Here is a 24,165-nt window from a genome sequence, read left to right as displayed (position 1 = left end):
AGCTCTGCCCCTTTCTGTCAGTGAGTCCATAGGCAAGTTGAATGAATTCACTGAGCCTCAGTTTCTTCATAAATAAAACAGGGATAATGATCTTCATCTCACAGGGTTGTTGTGTGGGTTTAAAGAAATGGAATGAGCTCCAACAGATACAAAGTGCCCTTCAAGGTCAATGACATAGTAATAATAAACTAGTACTCATTGTTCCTCTGAGTCATGTGCCAGCAAGATCATATTTGGACTATTCTGGGCATCATGAGTTAAGATAGGCATTAACAAATTATAGTTCATTCAGAGAAAAGCCCTAAATGAAGAGTGCTTTAGGAAGCAAGAAATGTTGTGGGGCTAATGAGGCAAAGTCTTCCATAGAGACCCAGAAGGCAGCACCAAAGGAGGGTAGAATTTGGGGAGTTCTATTCCAGCTCTGGTATGGAAGAATATTTTGATAACCATAGCTGCCAAGAATGAAATAAGCTGTTTCGTCAAGCAGGGAGTGCCCCATTGCTGGGACTTTTAATGCAGGGTTTGAAGCAGCATCTGCCAGGAATGTTCAGACCATCATTTCTTCAACATAATATTTATCGAGTACCTACTATGTGCTCTCCTCTTGTTCTAGGGAACTTTGTATTAAAAAGGAAAAGCAAAGACATAGCCTGTGGATCTAAAGCACTCACAAAAGCAAATGATTTTGTGTATAATGTTACAAGCTGCTGTGGGAACACAGAGGGTTTTATAGAAGGGATTTTGCCTTTGGATGGGAGATGGGACAGAATGACCTCTAAGATCTCTTGGTTCCTATTATTCTATGATTCTATGTAAATCATAATCTCTTTCTGCCAAGAATTTACTCATCTAATCCAAAGATTTTCCTTGGAATTAAACCTTGGCGATCGAGCCTCTAATTCTTGAATGGTAAGATTCCACAAAAGTATTGATAATGATGCCTTACACCAGAAAAGCACTTTCCCCCCTAATCTGGTGGAAGAAATTTGACATCTATTATAACATTTGACCCCTACATCTAACCTATACATAAAACCATGTTTAAATAGATAAGGAAATGGAGAAACAGGAACAACACAGACTTGCCTCAAGTCACTCACTCGTTCGCGGTGAGTAGTAGAGCTGGGGAGATCGCAGGTCACCTAAGCCTCGTTTATTGTTCTTGCCAATAGGCCGTAATGCATTTAGCTTTCTTCTTGTTGGGTTTTGTCTTGGAAAGTTTCTCTTTCCCTCTACCTCCTCCCCTCCCCGCTACTCCGTTATTGCAAGCACAGAATCTGGCAGATGAATGACCTGGCTGATCTCCCAAGTTTCCCTCTGAAATGTAGAACCTGACATCCCTTCCATTTGAAATTCCAAACACAGTCACTGCTGTGTCAGAAAAAATATTAACTGTTTGAGCAGTGGACCTTGCCACCAGCCCAGGAGAATGATAAGCACAGGCAGAGAAGGGAAGCCGCTCACTACCTTTGTTCAGCTCTAAGGGAAGATGCATGACCTAGCTGGGGTGGCGATACTGTTTTTTAAAAATAAAATATAGGGATTCAAATGTCTGTGCTAAGAGCATTTCCTCCATGGGGAAATGGCCTTCTCCAGGAGACCAATAAATGTGTGCTTTGGCTTATTTATTTGGCTTTCATTTGAGGTTGAAGTGGCAACCAGTGGGCAGGTCCCGAGGCCAGGGCTTCTGCAAATGTTAGGCCATTTGGAATGCTGGCGAGTCCGCTGTTATCTTTTATCCCTGGGAGTGAATCACTCTGACAGCCTGACAAGGCTGCTGAGAGACAGAGTGAGGCACCTGTTTAGACAGTTGTCCCATCAGACTGGGTAGCCTGCTGTCTCTTCACCAGTGGGGGTCAGGGCAGGGAGGAGACAGGAAAAGGATGTGGGGCTGAGCAGAAAGCTGCACTGTCGCCTGGGATGTCCCCTGGCCAAGTGCCCGGCAGGCACCCTCCTAGGGTATCCCAAGCTGCTCCACTGGCTGGTTTGGAATTCTCAGCCTGGATCAATCAGGTAATTTATGTGATTTGCTTCCAGAAACGCCAGAGACAAAACAGGAAATTTCTACATCTTCATCCATGAAAGACTGAGCTTTGAAAGGCATTCTCTAAAAGGAATTTCATGTTGTCGGCAACGGCAGTATCATTGGAAGATGCCCCACACCTACACACACCCACACCCACCCACACCCATTCACACACACACACACACACACACACACGTGCACCAGCACCTCCTCATTCCCTTATCTTGCTTTATTTTTCTCCATGGCACTTAACCATTTTTGCTGTCACTTATTTGTTTGTCATCTTCTCTCTCTACTAGAGAATATTTGCTCTGTGAGGGCAATGACTTTGTCAGTTGTTCATTGCTGCAGCCCCAGTCCATCAAACGGGGACTGGCTATAGTTAGTTCTCATTAAATAACTGTTTCTTCACTTGTGGCCTCAAGGCCTATTACTGGAGATTTATTAACTTAGTTTTCAAAGACTTCAACGTTATTAAAATGCAAACATCCTTAGAATCGCTCTTTAAGTCTTAATAATAGTTCTCAGCTAATAAATTTTGAAGATGAGAGAGTCTGCCATCACATTATAAAGCGCAGATACTTTCTAGAGTTATGCTTGAGAGTAAAGCATTACAGGTGAGGAGGATCTAAAACAAGAGGGTTAGAAACAGTAAGGCCTGAAATGTGGCCTCTTGATTATTTTGCCCTAGTTGGTCCTGCCTGAGTCACATTTGATTCTTGGGCCACTCTAAATCCAACATCAGCAAATCCTATGTCAGCTCTGGTAGAGAAATCCCTTTCGCTCCACTCTCACTATTGATACCAAGTGCAAGAACCCTTTGCCCTGAAATATCAGTGATCAATCCACATAACCAGGCTGCTGCCTCCAATCTCCCCATCTTATCCCTGTTGTGAACCACTTCCAGGCCAACTTTCTAAAACACCACTGTCTTTGGGCTACCCATGACAGTCACTAAGACCATTTCTGAATATTTCTGGTTATCCCTTTAGAGACCTATGATAGGCACATATGTGACTAGTTTTGTTCAGTGAGTTGTAAGAAGACACGATAGACATCAGTTCTGGGCTTGAACATTTCATTGCTGATGTGAGACCCCCCAGAGCTCTTTCTGTCTGGCACAGTGACCATCAATATTTCGGATTAGCCTGGATCCTGAGTGACCAGGGTGAGCACACACCCCTGGTAACCCACAGTGGATATAAAATATAAAATTAACCTTCATTATTTAAGGCCCTGATAATTAGGGGTTGCTGATTACTGCAGCATAACATAGACTATCTGAATACCTACCACATGCAATAAAACCTGTAATGTTTCTCGTTACTCATTATCATGTGTGATATGGTACACAGCTTATGGTTCTATAACCGATGTAATAGGTTATATACAAGTAGGTTACATAGTACCTATGGTACTATTAAACAGACATGGATCTAAGTCCTAGTTTTGCTACTTACCATCAGACAAGGACAAGCTATGTAATCTCCTACTAAGTCTCCTCCTTTGTAAAATTAGAATAATACTTACCTTGGGGTGATTAAATGGAATAACCCAGGGCTGGTGGCAGGCCTATAGCAGCCACTCAGCAAGCATGCCTAATGTGGATAAGTTCCCTTTTCTCCTCCTCTTCTTTCTGCTGACATTCATGTGTCTCTATCACCTGCCCATACCTAGCCCACCTGACTTGCCTCCCACTACTCACCTTCACAACCAATGCTCACATAATGTCACAAGCAGTAATACTCAACCCTGGCTTCACATTTGAAATATTCGGAGTGCTTTATTAAAATACCCATGCCTCCTCTTCACCTTACGCCAACTAAATCAGTCTCTAGTATTGGGACCCGGCCTTGGTTTTCTGTAAAAGCATCTTTGGTGATTTAAATTTGCAGCCAAGATGGAGATCCCTGATCTGTAATTATATGAAGGGTTTTGAGTGTGGACTCTGGAGCCAGTTGCCTGCAGCTACATCTTAGCCACATGACCTTAAGTAGTTTTCTCTGTGCTTTTACTTCCTCATTGGAAAGCAGGGATGAGAATAATGAAGTCTCATCTCTTAAGGCCTTTACGAGGTTGGCAGAAGAGTGTGAACGCACTTGTGCCATGCCTGACTCGTGGCAAACTCTCAGTGAGCATGGTTGCCCCTTCTCCCAGACCATGCTCAGCCCTGGAATGTCCTTTTCCTCCTCAAGGCCCTCTCCTCCTCAGCCCCTGCCTGAATCTTTGTTCTGTAATTCCTTCATATGCCTCCTCTACTCCAGATACGACTGCGTGGAGACCATGTACCATGATTTGCGTGAAGAGTATGTAACATGATTTACATGGAGAGCATGTACCATGCCTTTACATATGCAACATATTGCTCTTCGGTCTACTAAATCTACCTCCTCATTGAGACTAGAAACTGATGAAGGAAGGGATGATATCCATGCTTCCTTTTCTTCTCTATTCCTTACAACCACCTGAGTGGCACTGTGCACATGGTACCACTGGCTGATTGATGGGCGGCTGTTGGATTCAAAGCCATTCTCAGCAATGGCTGCAGCCACTGGCATATCAACAGCTGTAACACCCAGTCATGTATTCAGGGCTGGCTCCCCAACCAGAAATGGGGCAAAGGCTAAATACTTAAGCAGTCAAGGACCTGAACCTGGACCATACAGCACAAAGAAGGACAGGGGGGCAACCCTCCTCTCCCCAAGTCCCTGTGAGGGTGGTGGGCCCACCCAATCAAAGGAGAGACCTGCATTGTAACTTTTATACTCTGGCTGACAAATGATCCTGCTCCAAAGAAAGGGAGTGCTGGGGAGATTGTATTTTCATCCTTCCTGATCTTCTGAGATCAGTGGAGAAACGCTTCCTACCAGCGGTGGGCCCTCCTGGCCTAGGCCCAGGTGACCTGGAGTCCATCTAGGAAGTCACAAGCCTGAGGATATCTGCAGGACTTCCTTGCTACATCCTTCAGATGAGGGCAGGGGAGGCTATGGAAACCTGTAACAATTTCTGAGGATCTGGGTTGGACTTCTGAGCCCCCCAAATCAGTATCTCTTTTCACCAATGTCTGTTTTCACTACCTCTTTTCTTCCCGATAGTCTACCATAAGAGGAGAAATAGCCAGTCGCAGTGGCTCACGCCTGTAATCCCAGCACTTTGGGAGGCTGAGGCGGGCAGATCACCTGAGGTCAGGAGTTCGAGACCTGGCCAACATGGTGAAACCCTGTCTCTACTAAAAATACAAAAATTAGCCAGGCATGGTAGTTCATGCCTATAATCCCAGCTACTCGGGAGGCTGAAGCAGGAGAATCGCTTGAACCTGAGAGGCGGAGGTTGCAGTGAGCCCAGATAGTGCCACTGCACTCCAGCCTGGACAACAGAGTGAGACTTTGTCTCAAAAAAAAAAAAAAAAGATTTTGGCCAACTGCGGTGGCTCACACTTGTAATCCTAGTGCTTTGGGAGGCCAAGGTGGGTGGATCGCCTAAAGCAGGAGTTCAAGACCAGCCTGGCCCGTGGGCAAGGACTTCATGTCTAAAACACCAAAAGCAATGGCAATAAAAGCCAAAATTGACAAATGGGATCTAACTAAACTAAAGAGCTTCTGCACAGCAAAAGAAACTACCATCAGAGTGAACAGGCAACCTACAAAATGGGAGAAAATTTTTGCAACCTACTCATCTGACAAAGGGCTAATATCCAGAATCTACAATGAACTCAAACAAATTTACAAGAAAAAAACAAACAACCCCATCAAAAAGTGGGCGAAGGATATGAACAGACACTTCTCAAAAGAAGACATTTATGCAGCCAAAAAACACATGAAAAAATGCTCACCATCACTGGCCATCAGAGAAATGCAAATCAAAACCACAATGAGATACCATCTCACACCAGTTAGAATGGCAATCATTAAAAAGTCAGGAAACAACAGGTGCTGGAAAGGATGTGGAGAAATGGGAACACTTTTACACTGTTGGTGGGACTGTAAACTAGCTCAACCATTGTGGAAGTCAGTGTGGCAATTCCTCAGGGATCTAGAACTAGAAATACCATTTGACCCAGCCATCCCATTACTGGGTATACACACAAAGGATTATGAATCATGCTGCTATAAAGACACATGCACACGTATGTTTATTGTGGCACTATTTACAATAGCAAAGACTTGGAACCAACCCAAATGTCCAACAACGATAGACTGGATTAAGAAAATGTGGCACATATACACCATGGAATACTATGCAGCCATAAAAAATAATGAGTTCATGTCCTTTGTAGGGACATGGATGAAATTGGAAATCATCATTCTCAGTAAACTATCGCAAGGACAAAAAACCAAACACCGCATGTTCTCACTCATAGGTGGGAATTGAACAATGAGAACACATGGACACAGGAAGGGGAACATCACACTCTGGGGACTGTTGTGGGGTGGGGCAAGGGGGAGGGATAGCATTAGGAGATATACCTAATGCTAAATGACGAGTTAATGGGTGCAGCGCACCAACACGGCACATGTATACATATGTAACTAACCTGCACATTGTGCACATGTACCCTAAAACTTAAAGTGTAATAATAATGAAATAAAAAATAAAGAAAAAAAACAAATGCAAACACTGTAAATTCATACATGTACTTTAACAATAAAAAAGGAAAAGCTAAACAGAAAAAAAAAAAAAAAAAGACCAGCCTGGCCAACATGGTGAAACCCCATCTCTACTAGAAATACAAAAAATTAGGCTGGGCATGGTGGCTCATGCCTGTAATCTCAACACTTTGGGAGGCCGAGGCCCGCGAATTGTCTGAGGTCAGGAGTTTGAGACCATCCTGGCCAACACGGTGAAACCCCATCTCTACTAAAATACAAAAAAAACAGGTGGGTGTGGTGGCGGGTGCCTGTAATCCCAGCTACTCTGGAGGCTGAGGCAGGAGAATCGCTTGAACCTGAGAGGCAGAGGTTGCAGTGAGCCAAGGTCATGCCATTGCACTCATGCCTCAGCGACAAGAGCAAAACTCTGTCTCAAAAAAAAAAAAAAGGTGGGGGGTTGGGGATATAGTGACTGACAGTTGGAAACTGAGGCCAATAAAAATTCTCAGATTCTTGCCAGTGACTCACCCACCACCCAATGTCCTTGAGTAATGAAGGGGAAATGAAGAAAGGGAACAAATACTCAACCCCGCCTATGCCTAGCTCCAGGTTCTGGGTGGTTTTTCTATTTGTTCACCTATTCCTTGTCTCCATTTTGTAGCATGGGTGGTGTCGTTCCAGTTCCACAGATGAGAAAACAGTCTCAGACAGGACAGGTGAAGCGGCTTGTTTGGTACATGTCAGAGCCAAGTCAGACATTCATTCATTCATCTATTCATTCTCTCACAGGATTTAAAGTTCCTCATGATGATGGCAGCAGATGAGGTAGAAGTGAGGACTAGGAAAGACCTGAAATATGGGTGAGTGTGTATGTTTTAAAAATGTACTCGGATTTGTTTTAATGCAGTGTGGTAAGACTGCAGACGTGGAAATGATTGTTGTGAAGAAGGAAATCTATACCTGCAGATTCCTAGAAAGAGGAGACACAACACGCCTTGCAGGGCCACATGGGGAAGGGTTAGGAACAGTCAGGGGGCAGAAGAGGGAGAGGGAAGAGCATGACCAGAGCCTCTCCTGGGGTTTCTGTGGGAAGGAATGGGCAAGGCAGTGTCGACACGCCGAGTACACTTAGGATTGGATGGTTTGAATAATTCTGAGGGTCTCAGCCATAGGGGTGGTCCCGAGTTGTTCAGTACCTGGCCCTGGGATGATTTCAAACAGGGAGAATATTGTCTTAGTATGTGAGAGTTTGATAAAGGAGATGGTTGGAAGTGTGGGCCCTAGATTGGTTGGTTTGTATATCAAAGGTGTGTTCTCAGGGGAGTCATTTGCTATCCCTAGCAGTCTCTCCAGGATCAATGCCCCAAATGCCAGAGCATTTAGAATATAGAAAATACGAAAATAGTCAATACACTGTGTGATGGTAAAAATCTGTAAGCGAAAACACTTGGGAAGAATAAAAAGTGATTTAGTTCCATGACCCCAGCCACAAAGGACTGAGGCTATTGCCTGAGATAAGGGAATAAAAATGGCAAGGATGAAGCCAAGAGAGTGTCAACACCTCCTCTGGGGTCTCAGTCTTGGGATGCTGTAACAAAATACCATATACTGGAAAATTTATAAATAATGGAAATTTATTTCTTACAGTTCTGGAAAGTCTAAAATCAAGGCACCAGCAAATTCGGTCCAGTGAGTGCTTGCCCTCTACTTTATAGATGGTGCCTCTTGCTCTGTCCTCACCTTGTGGAAGGAAAGAAAGGGCCAAACAGACTCTCAAGCCCTTTTATAAGGGCACTAATCCCATCCACAAGAGTGGAAACCTCATGACCCAGTCACTTCTTAAAGGCTCCACCTTTTAATACTATTGCATTGAGAATTAATTTTCAACATTAATTTTGGAAAAATACAAACATTCAAACCACCACAGGATCCATGTAGTGGAAAGACAGCAGCGTCTTCAGGGGAGGAACCACATTTTAGTTATGGCCAGAAGATAGAGAAAAGATCCCAAAAATATAGGGAATTAGGACTGAATGAAGGCTCCAGAGTGAACAATGGAAAGCGCTGGAAAAGACTGTGACTGGGAATCAGTAGGCAGAGGTTGAGAAGAAGGCATAAGACAATAGCTGAGAGGGCTGTAGAGCTGTGGAAACAAGGAGCAGGGGGCATGGTTGGGTCTATTGTCCTGGGTTGTGGACCCACCTAGGCTGAGGCCCCAGGTTATTCAGGAAATCTGGTTAAGCTAGCAATTTGTAGGCAATGCTCATTATTTTGATACTATGTGGCCAAGAAGTTCTTGTATTTTTAAATGAAACCTGTTCACAGCAGCTGTAGAAAATTTCTTGGCCTCTTAAGGTCTTATTCCCAGTAAATTACCAAAGTTCAGGATGCCTCAGAGATTTAAGGTTTCACTCGGGTAAATAAAAAGCCTAGAATACCTGGGGGAACAGCCTTTGACTCCTTTCTTCATAAACGGGGAAAGAATGAACGGAATCCAAGTGCCTTCTAGTGGAGTTTCCATGGCCCTTATTTCTTGGGGTCTTTGTTTTTAAATCTGTCACTGCACCAGCGGACAAATTAGCACTCAGGACATCAAGATACTGGAGACCAGAAGTGGACATGAGAACATTGATCTGAGATCACTTCTAAGACATCTAGGTCCAAAACTGAAGGAGTTACAGGTGGCCACACCAGGTATGGAGGAGCTACTCCCAACATCTTTTACTTAATTGGAAGAATCCATCATTGTTCAATTTCCCCAGTCACACCATGCAGAGAGCCTGAAACTTGAGCTATTTTCGTATGCTGAAACTTCCTCCCAGAAGCTCTTTGTGTTCAAGTTGTATGACCCCCTTGCTTGTGCTGACCTTCACTCTTACTTTTCCTTCTACCTCATCCCACACTTCTTACTTCATACTTGCCCCATATGGCTGCGTTTTTTCTTTTTTCTTTTTTTTTTTTTTTTTGAGACGGAGTCTTGCTCTGTCCCCCAGGCTGGAGTGCAGTGGTGCGATCTCGGCTCACTGCAAGCTCCGCCTCCCAGGTTCACGCCATTCTCCTGCCTCAGCCTCCCGAGTAGCTGGGACTACAGGCGCCTGCCACCACACCCGGCTATTTTTTTGTATTTTTCAGTAGAGACGGGGTTTCACCATGTTAGCCAGGATGGTCTCAATCTCCTGACCTTGTGATCTGCCCGCCTTGGCCTCCCAAAGTGCTGGGATTACAGGCTTGAGCCACCGCGTCCGGCCGTGGCTGCTTTTTAATATGTTTATTCATTCATTCCTCAAATATAGAGAACCTACCATGTACAGGCACTGTACTCAATATTGGTGGCCCTGATTTCCATCCTACATACCAGTCTTAAATCAATCCATATTCATGACAGATCCTCTACGTGAAAACACAAGAACCAGGGTAGGTGCTGGGTGTGGTACAGGAGGGGAGAAGTGTTCAGTCATCGACTGGCTGGAGCTTGCAGGCTGTGGAGGCAACATGACCTGCACAAATCTTCACTCTGCCAGACAAGCTGAGCAATGGATGGGATGCTGCTAACAGGTGTGTTTTCAGTTATGGAAAGAGCAAGTTAAAAATCCCAGACTCTGCCATTTAACTCACTGTTTAATCTCAAACAAGTTTCTTATTCCTGTGGGAGCTTTAGCTTATCAGGCTGTAAAATGAGAATAATCATCATCTACCCCCAATATTGCTGTAAAGATCAAATGAATGGATGCCTGTGGAAGTACTTTATAGAATGTAAAGAGGAATGTAGATTATTATCTGCAGGTAATAATAATTGTTTAACTATTTGCAGATTAACAAAAAAGTGTATCCGCAAACCTTACTCCTCACAGATAAGCTATATTCTCCAGATCTCAAAAAACAAATAAGCTGGCTTCTGAAAGCTCTGTAAACATACCCCTAAAGGAGATAACTCTTAACCACACTCCTTTCCACTTTCCACTATAAACTTGGTAGCGCCCTGAGAGCCATGGGGGTAAGGAGTGCACAGCTATCTGGGATGCTCACACCTAATCAGGGCCCCATGGAAATCCTTTCTACAGCAAGTGCCTAGTCCTGTATAGCAGAGCTGAGTACGCGATCAGATAATGAGCCGCACAGCTGTGCAGGCAGATATTTCCCCAATTATGGTGGCATTAGGGAAAGTTATTGGAAAGGACTTTCTCCCACCATTGAGTAGTAAATGCTTTGCTAATTTGCCTGATGATACATTTATGACGGTTGCTTGCTAATCCTCTTTCACAATCTACCTTTAATGGCCTGTCTGTTTGGAGAGGCCAGTCCTCTCCAATGAACCAACTTTATTTCATTATGGCTTATTATTGTATTTTGTTCAGGGAGTGCCTGCAAATGAGAAAGTGCCCCACAAAACTCTCTCATCGTGGGCATAATTACTGCCTCGGTGCTTAGAAAGAAAGAAAAACAAATACTAATCTTTGCTAATTGAAACAGTAAAATATGTGTAGTTCAGAACTATTCTATATGGAATTGTGAGAGGAAAAAAAATCCCACACACACACAAGTACACACTCACACACAAAATGGAGCCTTGCCATGAAACTCGCTCTATAAATATGTAGGACCCTCTCCTCTCTCGTGCTCACTCATCTGTCTTCCACAGCCCCATATTTCGCACATGTGCATTTGAGTCTCAGTATATTGGTATTAATTATTTTTCAGATTTTGGAGGGGGTGTGGAAGGGATTGTTCTATAATTAAATTCATTTCTCTTGGGGGAATTTACCTCATTTGCATCTCTTGTGCTCCTTTTACAGAACGAGATCTGAAAGGAAGGTTTTGTTTGTACTCTGTTCTGCAGTTTCTCTACTTTCTCTTTTTTCTTTCTTTTTTCCTCAGGTTCTCCCAGACTCTGGCCATAGGCAAGACACAAAAACTAATCAAGGATTGTCAGGACAATTTTATTTAACTTGGAGTGAGTAGGGGGAAAGAGTTTCTCTCCACAGAAGAGGCCAAGTGTTGATTAAGTGGGCAGATCATCCTGTAATTAAGGTTTTTTTTTCCATAAAGATAAACTAACTGCTCACTTCTGCTGGCTTTACCTTCTTCACTGAATCAGAAACACCATGTGCAGCTGTGGGGAAGGCAGAGGCAGATTCATGGATAATTTTATGGCCAATTTGATGGTCATGTATTTAAGAGCATAAGAAGCAAAAGTTGTGTGATGCATGGCAAAACAAAAAACAACAAAAACAGAAGTCTTATGGTCAGTCTTGAGTTCAAACCCTGCATTTACAGTAAGGACATTACAAGGTTGAGTAAGCCCAGTAAATCCCTCCCACTAATTACAACTCAAAACTCTAGACAAAATAGAAAAAGCAACTATCCTAAGACTCTGAAAGTAAACAAAACAAACAGATTGTGAAGGCTTGTTAACACCTAGAGCAGCAAGCCATATGGGAGTGACTTCCTGAGGCTCCCTACCCTGCTTTCTCTCTCACCACATTGACCTGAGCACAGCTGCACACATGGAGAAGTACCCCATGGTGGCACTTGCAGCCAAAACTTTGATGGAAACACCATTTTTCTGGTAAGAGAAACTGGGAAAAGGAGGTCCTCTTGGAGGCTGGAAAATGTGAGAGAAATGTCATAGAAGAAAACCCTGGAGAATAAAATCGTCTAATTCTATCTATAACACACACATGTTCAAAGAACCCCTGAGCTGTGCAGGCATGAGACAGAAAGCGGCCTAGCAAAGGTTTTGAGAACCGAACGGAGATGTGTATCATTACTCACAGAAGGTAAGACAAAACTTACAATCTGACCCCAACTGGTTCAGACTAAAATAACAACAAAAATCAAGGTTCTTTAGAGGATTTTAATAGAATACAGAGTATGCACAACATAGCATTTATACTATCCAGGATGTAATCCAAAATTACTTGCATACAAAGGAGCAGGAAAATGTGACAAATCTCAAGGGATAAAGACAATCATAAAATGCTAACCTAGAGATGATCAGACACAGACTTTAAAGCAGATATTATAACCATCTTGTATGAGGTTTGAAGAAAACTTGAAAAGAATGAAATACGTTTTCAGCAGTCAATTTCTATATTTCAGCAGAGATATCGAAACCATAAAAAGAACCAAGTGGAAAATTTAAAACTAAAAAGTAAAACATCTGAAATTTAAAAAGGTTCACTAGATAGTCTCAATAGGACTTGAAGATAGCATTAGAAATTGTCTCTGAGAAACAGAGACAAAAATTAAAACAAACAGAAGCGTCCTCAGGGACTTGGGGGATAATATGAAGAGGGCATCATTGTCCCACGAGGAGAAGAGAAAGAATACTTGAAGAAATTATGAGTAAAATCTTCCCAAATTTGGTGGAAAACATACATTTACAGTTTCCAAAAGCTCGGCAAGTCTGAAAAAAGATAAATTTAAAGAATATGCCAGACATATGATAGTCAAACTACTCAAAATCAAAGATTAAAAATATTCTGAAAGTAGCTAGAGAAACACATCACATTATATATAAGGAGACAGTGATTTGAAATACCATGGTTTTCTCATTAGAAACTGTAAAGGCCAGAAGGCAATGGGACTATACTCTGAAAGCATTAAAAGAAAAATAATTCTCAGTCTAGAACTCTATAGTGAGCAAAAATATTCATTACAAATGAAGATGAAATAAAGAAATTCTCAGATAAATGAAAAAGTGAGCAAACTCATAACCATCAGATGTGCTCTAAAGAAATATTAATAACAACTTTAACATAAAGTGGGAGGATGAGAGGATAAAGAGAGCAGTGTGTTTCTAAGTTTTCTCCATTTTACTTGGAGTCATAACATATTAACTCTAAATAGACTGTGCAAGGTTAGGTATGTATATTGTAATCCTTAGAGTAATCATTAAAAATAATTCAAAGAGAAATAGTCAAAAAGCCAGCAGATAAGTTAAAATGGAATACTTAAAAAATTCAAATAATTCAAAAGAAGTAATTACAGAGGTAATAAGGGAACAGAAAATAGAAGGAACAAACAAAAATGAATAATAAAATGGTAAACCTCAATCCCACCATATCAATAATTACATTAACTATAAGTGGTCTAAACAAACCAATTGGAAGACAGAGTTTATCAGGTGGAGCTGTTTTTTTTTTAAACCTGTCTTTACTATGTACTAGCTATAAGACCTTGAAAAGTTACCTAATCTTTTGACCTACAGTTTGTTTTTTAATTAATTACAAGGGAATAATAATATCTACCATGCCGAGTTGTTATGGAGATAAAATGAAGTGGTGTCAGCTAAATGCCTAGTGTATGGTAAGTACTCAATAAATTATATCAACTCTCTGCTAATGACCATTAACAATGACCACTAACAGCTACCAAATCCATCTACAGTAGGTTAGGACCATTCATGTAGCTCTACATTATTTTGTCTTTGAAAAAATCACTGAAGAAAAGGTGTGATCACAAAAGATTATCTTCTCCAAAGCATGGTTTCTCTTATCCCACTCTGAATATGACACAAAATTACCATATATCTTTTATCTTACAAGACTCACTGCATATTTATATCTTTAGCATGATAAATTAGTAAATTGTATAGATTGCGTCTCTATTTCCACATCTTCCAGCAACTCTAAACATTTATTTGTTTGAACTTCTTCTACCCTCATTAAAATGATCCTTGCTTACTAGAAAATAATAATCTGTACTACTTTCCATAAGCATTTCTGAATTTCACAATACTGAATGTCACAGCAAGAACCCAGACCTCTCAAGACCTGCCCTTACCAATTTATATGTAATTAAGACATCCGTTAATGAGCGCACATCCTCCACTGGAAGGTGCAACACTGATTTGTTCTCTTTGCCGAGAAGGTAGACTGCTGGGATTCCAGCCAGAGGAGAGACAGAGACATAGAGACTGGCTGTACATTTAAGAAGCAGCATTGTCAAGGTGCCAGAGAGGGCATGGACCTTGAGATCCATCAGCAGTTGTCAAATTTCCTCACTAAATATTGTTCCAGGGGTAAAAATACAGAAAAGTTCATCTCGACAAATATATAGTGAGCACTATATAACCATGTGCAGGGCACAGAGCCAGGGGCTAGGAAAAGAACTATGAATCAGTGAGGATAATCAACATAAGTGCCACCCTCAGATAGCTAAAGGTCTGATAGAGGAGGCAGCTGGTCAACAGGTCATTTCAGTCAAGTGTGGTCATTGCTCCATTCATACCCTCTTAGACTTGCCCTCAAGAGGCCTTAATACCCAGGGCCTAAGTTCCCACAAACCCCAGATATCCCAGAGATCAGTTTGGAGAATTCCCACGCTGGGAACTTCTGCTTTTCTTCAGCCAACATCATACACGTAAAGAGGTCTGGGAGTAGATATTTCCTGGTAGTGTTTGCAGTGTCATTTACCATTTATGTCACCTGTCATAGGAGCCATTATAATATTTGCTTAAGTATTTAAATCAAGTTCTTTAAGCCAGTGGTTGCTGAGCTTTAATTAAAGTGTATTTGCATACATTAATATCACTCAGCTTCCCTACATTTTAACTGTATTTTTGCGTTCAAAACATGACATTTCAATAACAATAGTTGTCAGTGCCTGGGCTCTTATTTATGCCACAATTACAGATCCTGTTAATTACAGCCCGGGTTGGCTTTTCCAGCTCCTTCTGTCACAGTCTGCATGCAGCCACGGCTTCTAGTCTTTAAGCATGTGCATTTCGGTATTTAAAGAGCAGCTCCACCATGCTGCAAAGGTTTTTAAAATGTCGGGCTCCTGTTTTCTATCTCCAGCCCTGCTGATGTTCCAGCCTTCAGGAGTCAGGAGAAAAAATGCAGCTTTTGTATCAGACTATTGGGCCTGGCAGCTTCTGTGTAAAATTCTAGTCCTTACTAATGATGGATCTGATGTGTTAAAAGCTGAGGACCAACTTAAACTCTGATCCAGACTGCATCTTCTCTGCAGTTAAAATAGTGAAGAAAGAGAAAGTAATTTTGGTGGACTATGAATGCTTTGAGTTGCAGGTGAAGGAATAATAGGGAAATTCTCACCTCGTAAGCGTTGCTGAGTATTACTGGGGGTGGATAGCTGCTGTTTAGTGAGTGCCAATGTAAGCTGGATGGTTGGCACCATAGAGGGTTTGCCCTCCTGGGGAATTCCTGCTCCTACTTTAGGATTTGGTCCAAGTCACCCACCTCCCCAGACAAGCTAAGTTACTCTGTCCCCTTTGTGCTCTCGAGGAATCTTCTCCTAGGCTTGTTAGGGCATTGACCACTACTCATTATTTTATCTCTCTTTCCAACTAGACTATGAATTCCTAAGAAAAGGAGCCATACTTTATCTCCCCATACCTGACACCAATGACCCCAAAGAAACATTTCTGGAAATGAGAAACCATAATACCAGACTCCCAGGGTCTGAGCTGGCACCAACAATCAGGTAAGGGCCCTAGTTGTGGGAAAGACCAGGACTAAAGGCCAGGACCATACCTGAGAGAGGGGGGCCTGTCCCCTCTCATGGTTTAACCAGCCAGCCCACAAGTTGCAGGCATCCCAGGTCCAGGTGATCCAGTTCCACCCCTGCAGCCTCACCAATCAGACCCTGGACTTTCTCTCCCTCACTCCAGGAAAAATGTTCTGAAATCAGAAAAGCAAATGGCTTCCAGCATCCTAAAACTGCAGAGACAGCTAAAGAGAGAAAGCTCTTCCAAAACAGCCTTTGTGGCCACAGTGGATTTCTGAACTCTGTGGTGAAGCCAGAGGAGTGAAAAGTCAGCCGGAGGTTTACATTTCCAAACACTGAGGCTGGAACAATAAACAGTGCGCTCAGCAGGCAGAGAGACAGCCTAATTTGGGTTTCTCTTGTTTATCCAAATACTCTCCAGCAAGCCCTAGCTCACAAACAATCTGTGTGTCTACCGTGAGTCCATGAGTCACTGACCTCTGGGAGCCAGACGTTTCCTGGGTCTGACAACAAAGTGATAGCAAATATCTCTGCAGTGCAGAGAACAACAAAAGATGCTGTGAGCCAAAAACTACTTAGAATCAAACTGGAACCCTAGGGAGGGGGGTGGATGCTAGGCCTGCTTGAGGAGAGTATGTGAACTTGTGTTTGAGCTCACAGGCACCGGTCCAGTCCCATTTTAGCAGCCACTTTTAAGCCCTGTCTATATACTGCCCTCTCTGCAAGCTTTTCTGTCTCCTTGTGTGTTCATCCATTCTTGCACTGCTATAAAGAAATACTTGAGACTGGGTAATTTGTAAACAAAAGACATTTAATTGGCTCACAGCTCTGCAGGCTGTACAACCCTGACATTGGCACCTGCTTGGCTTCTGGGGAGGCCTCAGGGAGCTTTAACTCATGGTGGAAAGAGAAACAGGATTAGGCATATCACATGGCCAGAGCAGGAGCAAGAGAGAGAGTGGGAGGTGCCACACACTTTTTATCAGCTAGATCTCGTGTGAACCCAATCATCACCAAGAGGATGGCACTAAGCCACTCATGAGAGATCTGCCCCCATGATCCGAACACCTCCCACCAGGCCCCACTTCCAACACTGGGGATTATATTTCAACATGAGATTTGGCGAGGACACAGATCCAAACCATGTCACCGTGCGTATCAGTTCACTGCAAAAATATATCTATTGAACACAGATTACATGCCAAATACTGGGCTGGATTCTGGAGATACAAAGACAAATTAGACTCAGATTCTGTCTTATGAGTTTTCCATCTACCTGGAGAGACAAACAGTTAATATTTTTATGGAGTGGTAAGTGGCAATTTCAGAGGGTACAAAGTGTTACAGGTGCAGAGGGGAGGATCACTAGACCCAGCCTGGGCATCTAGGGAAGGCTTTTTGGAGGAGGAGACATCTAAACTGAGTTCAGAAAATAAATTGTGTCCAAATGAATAAAGATGGAAAATGTATTACAGGCAGCACAACCAAGAGGAACAAAGACACAAACATGTGAAACGGCCTGGTGTGTGTGAGAAGCTGGAAGCAGTTGAGTGTGACTAGATGTATGTGCAAGGTAGACTAAGTAGAGGTAGGACTGAAGGGACCAGCAGGGGTCAGGTCAAGGAGGGTCTAATGGGGTCCTTTATGTCAAGGGGAGGTGCTTGGAATTTCTCCTCTGGGAAACGGGAAGTCTTTGAATGGGTTTAGGAAGAAAAGTGGCATGAGGAGATCTACTTTTCAGAATGATCACTCGGGTTGCAGCGTGGAGAATGACTGATTAGAGAACACTGTGGAGGTAAAGAGATCAGCTAGGAGGCTGTCACTGCAATCCAGGAGAGAGCTCAGGTAGCAGCAGAAGGTAAGGAGAGTATGTTATGCCGTTCTTGCTTTGCTGTAAAGAAATACCTGAAGCTAGGCGTGGTGGCTCACTCCTGTAATTCCAGCACTTTGGGAGGCTGAGGTGGGCAGATCACTTGAGGTCAGGAGTTCAAGACCAGCCTGGCCAACATGGCGAAACCTTGTCTCTACTAAAAATACAAAAATTAGCCTGATGTTATGGCATCCACCTGTAGTCCCAACTACTCGGAAGGCTGAGGTAGGAGGTCAAGGCTGCAGTGAGCCGAGATCACACTGCTGCACTCCAGCCTAGATAACAGAGTGAGAACCATCTCAAAAAAAAAAAAAAAGAAAGAAAGAAAGAAGGAAAGAAAAAAGAAAAAAATAAATAACTGGTACTGGGTATTTATAAGAAAAGAGGTTTAATTGGCTCATGTTTCTGCAAGCTGTACAGGAAGTGTAGCAGCATCCGCTTCTGGAGAGGCCTCCGAAAGCTTCCAAGTATGGTGGAAGGCAAAGAGGGAGCAGGCACATCACATGGCAAAAGCAGGAGCAACTTGGGGTTGGGGAGGTACCACACTTCTAAACAACCAGATCTCATGAGAAGTCATTCGCTATCATGAAGATGCTACTAAACCATTCAAGAGAAATCCACTCCCATGATCCTATCACCTCCCACCTCCAATACTAGAAATTACAATTCACCATGAGATTCAGGTGAAGACACATTTCCAAACTATATCAGAGAGTATCAGGTGAATGTGAGAAATATTGAGAAAACAGGCTTGACTAGACTTGGTTATGCAGCTTGCAGGAGAGAGAGGTGTTAAGAACAACCTTGACATTGCTGAACTGAAGAGCTGTGGGAAGGGTGGTACCATCGATGGAGATAATCATGGTAATACTTGTTATATGCATGGTTTACTATATGCCAGACATTATTATGAGTGCTAATGGGATATTTCAATTAATATTCACAACAATGCTATGAGACTGGGACTATTACTTTATCTTACAAATGAGGAAACAAGACACAAAGAGTGTTAAGTAAATTGTCCATGGTCACACAACTACCAGATGGCCACCCTGAGCCTTTGAACCCTGGGCAGAGGGCTCCAGAAGCTGTGATCTTATCATTATGCTGTGTGGCCCTCCAGGACACAGGTAGTGCCATGGGTACATCACACAGTGGCTGGCTGGCATGCAGTCATTGGAGTCTGTCTTGGTTTGAGTTCCTCTAGCAAGTAGTTTGTTTGGGAGGCGATCCCAGGAAACATCAGCAGTGGAATGGGGAAGGGAGATGGGAGAAGTGGAAGGAAAACCAATATAGGGTAAGGTGGCATACAGGTTACAGCTGTAACAACTGGAGCTCAATCTTGCTGGGAAGCTCTAGGATCAGTGTAGAACACATGCATCAGGCCTGTCTCCCTTGAGGATCAAGGAAACTGGGGTCTGTGTCTGCTCACTCACTGGCACTTCCAGCCAGCTGTAAGGGACAGAGTGGGCTCTGGTAATCAGAGAAAGCTGACAGGCAAAGTATCCTAGGTGCTCACCATGGAAGTCCGGCTGGAACACAGGTAAGTTCCAGGGGATATGGGTGGGACTTTGACAGCATCTGCCACAAAACCCAGGAAGAATCTTGGGACTGCATCACAGAATGCATCACTCTGCATTGCAGAATACACGACTACATCCAGGCATCTAAGCTAAGGAGAGCAGAGAGACAACGAGAGTCAGTACAAACCAGATATCTCAAGTGTTTAACCAACAGATGTCCAGAGCCCTTTAAAGTGGCATGATGGAACTTCCAGGGCTTAAAATCTCCAGATAAAGTTCCCGCTAATTTTGTATTTGTAGTAGAGATGGGGTTTCTCCATGTTGGTCAGGCTGGTCTCGAACTCCCAACCTCAGGTGATCCACCCACCTTGGCCTCCCAAAGTGCTGGGATTATAGGCGTGAGTTAGCCGGGCATGGTGGCACATGCCTGTAATCCCAGCTACTCTGGAGGCTGAGGCAGGAGAATTGCTTGAACCCAGGAGGCAGAGGTTTTGGTGAGCCAAGATCACGCCATTGCACTCCAGCCTGGGCAACAAGAGCAAAACTCTGCCTCAAAAAAAAAAAAAAAAAAAAAAAAAAATTCCTGCTGTGCTGGTGATTACCGGAGTTGGAGGTGAGAATGGAAAAGGAAAACATTCTAGGGGCCTTTTCACCTTTCTTTACTCCAAAACCACGGGTAGAGAGAATGTCATCCAACAAAGCTTGCTGTGGTCCTCCAAATAGAAACATTGCCAGTGGCTGGTGACCCCAACTTGCATAAGGTCTGGGTTAGGCATGGGGTAAGGGGATGTGAATCTGCAACCTATATTCCCATCAGCAAGGGCTTTCCACAAAACCTCACCCTGAACACAACCATTAGACTTCACTCAATGTCCTGGCTCCAACCATCTCCAGGTCTGAATTTTCATTCATTTCTCTAAAGCAGAAAACTCAGACGGTATTGTAGTCCAAAGTCAAGAAAATGAGCATGCAGCAGTGTTCCCGAGTTTGGTGCAGAAACAATGGAGAGATTGCAGTAGAGTTAAATGTTAAATATAGCCTTGAAGGTAATTAAGGATTAGAGGGATTAGAGAAGGTGCTTTATAACAAGATCTGCCTATTAAGATAAAATGTGCAGATTACTATCTGGACCCTGTGTTCAAAACCATGCAAAATTGTCATCTTAAAAAAAATAAAGTTACTCAAGGTGGGCAGACTAGATATGGAAAAATCAGAGAGATGCCCCTTTGGTGGAAGGGTAACTTGTAGATACAGAGACAGGAATTAAACTTCACCAAAGCTGTTACCATCACTACCATGCTGTCAGGTAAACTGTACGAGACTACTCACTTCAGAAACAGAATTTGACTGAAATTATACCAATCTCTGTACCTTAAATTCCCAGTAGCTTCTTTCATAAGGATGAGAAGATTTAACTGAGAATGGCCCAACCAATTCAATAGAATGCACTACAGGCAGTTTCCTAAACAGTTACCTTTAAACATGAATATCAGCATGAGTTCAAGGAAGTAGTAAAGATGAAGTTCAAGCCAAGTCTATCAGATGCCCACGTTCATTGTTTTCCTTTTTTTTTTTTCCTTTGAGACAGAGTCTTGTTCTGTCACCTGCCTCAGCCTCCTGAGTAGGTGGGACTACAGGCGCGTGCCACCACACCCAGCTAATTTTTGTATTTTTAGTAGAGACGGGGTTTCAACCATGCTGGCCAGGATGATCTCGATTTCTTGACCTCGTGATCCACCCGCCTCAGCCTCTCAAAGTGCTGGGATTACAGGCATGAGCCACCACGCCTGGCCCATTGTTTTTCAACTACATCTTCCCCATTGTCACCATTTGCTTCTCATTGTGTTTTAGAGGTGGTGTCTGTTTTTCTTAACTTCCTACCCATTCTTCCACGCCTGGCTCCCAGAGGACTTCCCTGACCACTGGAGTCCTCACCTTCACTTTCTGCATCCTCACTCCAGAGACAGTTCAGTTCTGCTTGTTGTTAGAGCCTGGCCTGTGTTGTTTCCTAGTGTGGGAATATTCAGGTCCGTCATCTCTACCATAAACTCCGGTGGTGATTTTAAAATATGTTCACAAATCCTTGTCTCTTTAAAAAGTGGGGCCTAATTCTCCTCCTTTTGAATGTGGGCTGGACTTAGTGATTTGATTCTAACAATTAGAATGTGGTGGCAGTGACAGCATGTGACTCCTGAGAGTAGGTCATAAAAACATGGTGCTTCCTATCTTCCTGCCCCCCTCTCTCTGTGTGATCTTTTACTCTGGGAGAAGGTAGCCGCCATGTCATGAGGACACTCAGCCCAATAGAGAGGCCCATATGGTGAGGAACCGAAGCCTTCTGCCAATGAATAGCCCTTGAGGTCTGCCAACAACTGCGTGTATCACTTACTATAGAATGAAAGAAATGTCAGACATTTTAAAATGCTAAGTCCTAAACCTTTTTTTTCCATCTTGAAAGTAGATCCTCCAGCCGCAGGCAAGCCTCCAGATAAGTGCAGCCCCGGCTAGCATCTTGACTGAGGCCCCATGAGAGACTCTGAACCGGAACCACTTGGCTTCCTGACCCACAGAACTGTGGGAGGTAATAAAATGTTTACTGTTTTGAGCTACTGCATTTTAGAGTTGCACCACAGATAACTAATGTCTTACACAGGGTTGGTCTCCTAGTAGGTATCTGTTAAGTATTTGCCAGCCAATTGCTTTGACTGGGAAGAACAGTCTGTCACCCTAGGACATGGGAGAGCTTGGGAAAGGCTATAATTTGGACCTTTTAGGTGGCAAAGAGAATATGAAATGGTGAAGGGCACAGCGTGATAGAATGGTGTATTCGTTTCCCGCAGCTGCAATAACAAATTACCACAAACTTGGGGGCTTAAAACAACATAGATTTATTCTAATTCTGGAAGCGAGAAATTGGAAATCAGTTTCACTGGCCTAAAGGCAAGGTGTCAGCAAGGCTGGTTCCTTCTGGAAACTCTAGATGAGAATCCATTTCCTTGCTTTTCAAGCTACCACAGCTATATTTCTTGCATTTCTTGGCTCGTGGTCACTTTCTCCATCTCTCTCTGCTACTGTCTTCATAGCACCTTCTCTTTTACAAGGACCCTTGTGGTGACATCTGTCCCACACAATAATCCAGAATAAAGTTCCCATCCCAAGATCTGTAATTTAATCACATCTGCAAATTCCCTTCTGCCATATGAGGTAACATTCACAGGTCCCGGAAATGAAAATATGGACATATTTGCAAGGGGCCGTTATTTAGCCTCCTACCGCAAGCAGAAAAGCCTCGCTTCTTGAATCAAGACAGATTGGAATTCAAATCCTCCGGTTAATCCAATAACATTATCCGGTTATTGGTTATCCGGTTGAACCAATAACATTAAACTGAGGCAAGTTTTTTAAATCTCCATAACAAACACAAAACTTCTTAAATGAATACTACATATAAATGCACCTGGCACTTAGTGGTTTTGTTTTTTTTTTGGTTATTCGGTTTCTAAATAAATGTTAGCTTTTCTCTGTCTTCATTGTATTGAGTAGCTAGGAAGAAAAAGACCCAGGCCAAGAAGGAAGAGGACTCAGAGGCTGTGAGACTTGTAACTAGTTTTATATGGCACTTATTGTTTACAAGGCAGTTTAATGTCTATTATATAATTTGATTATTAATCCCATTTTACCAAATGAAGGAAACAGAGGCACAAAGGAGTTAAGTGATTTTACCAAAATCACCCTGCTAGTGTCAGAACTGAGTTTCCCAATGCTAAATCCTAAGTTTTTTCCTTTATATCAAATGTATTTGAGTAGAGTCTGCAAAAAAAACGAGAACAGCCACCAAATAAAGCAAAGGAAATGAGAAAAGAAGGCCGACCAAATAGTGTATTACTGTGAATCGGTGAAGGAGTAGTGCACAAAAGCTTTTAAAGGACAGAAAGGAAATGCAATTATAAGAAGATAGTGTTCCTCCGAGCAGGTCCAGGCTGGCTCTCAGGGAAGCAGGGAGAGAATGGGACTTACCTTCACCTTGATACGATCCACTCTAATTCCTTTCCTCTCACAAAGAAAGGCACAGAGAAGCAATGTGGAGAGTGCTCTCTGAACTTTGGGAATAAAAAACTTTCTGACGTGGCTAATCAGTTTGGCTTATCCAACGAGACACCATCACAGGAGTCAAAGGCGAATCTGGGGATGATTCTGGGAGGGAACAACATTGGATGGTACCGCTGCATGGCCTGTCTGGCTCCTGAGCGTGATGTGTTCTCCCTCTCATCTGCTAGATGGGGGCCAGACTCAGAAGGTAGGAGAGCTGCTCTGCTGGGGACCAAGGTTGCAGTGAGGGGAGAAGTGTGTTACTGCCTAGGGTGAGAAATCACATCAATAATAAACACATCGCATATCCCCCTTCCAATTTGCAAAGCACTAATACCCTATATTTTTTTCACTTAGCCTCACAAAATCATGCTCATTTTACAAAAAAAAAAAAAAAAAAGGAAATGGATGAAATGAAAGAGCTACTACCATTTATTGAATGTTGAATATGTGCTAATCACTGGACAAGGAGGCTTGTGCCTTTGCGATTAGCACATACAAGGATCAGATAAATGTAATCATCTCAATTCCTCTGTGAAGTATGTCTTTTTACCTCCAGAAGGACTTAAGGTTCAGAGAGGGTAAGAGGCTTGCCCA

Source organism: Gorilla gorilla, chromosome 9 (genome assembly GCF_029281585.2).
Source record: "Gorilla gorilla gorilla isolate KB3781 chromosome 9, NHGRI_mGorGor1-v2.1_pri, whole genome shotgun sequence".
In the NCBI taxonomy this organism is placed as follows: Eukaryota; Metazoa; Chordata; class Mammalia; order Primates; family Hominidae; genus Gorilla; species Gorilla gorilla.
Note: the sequence above shows the minus strand (reverse complement) of the source record.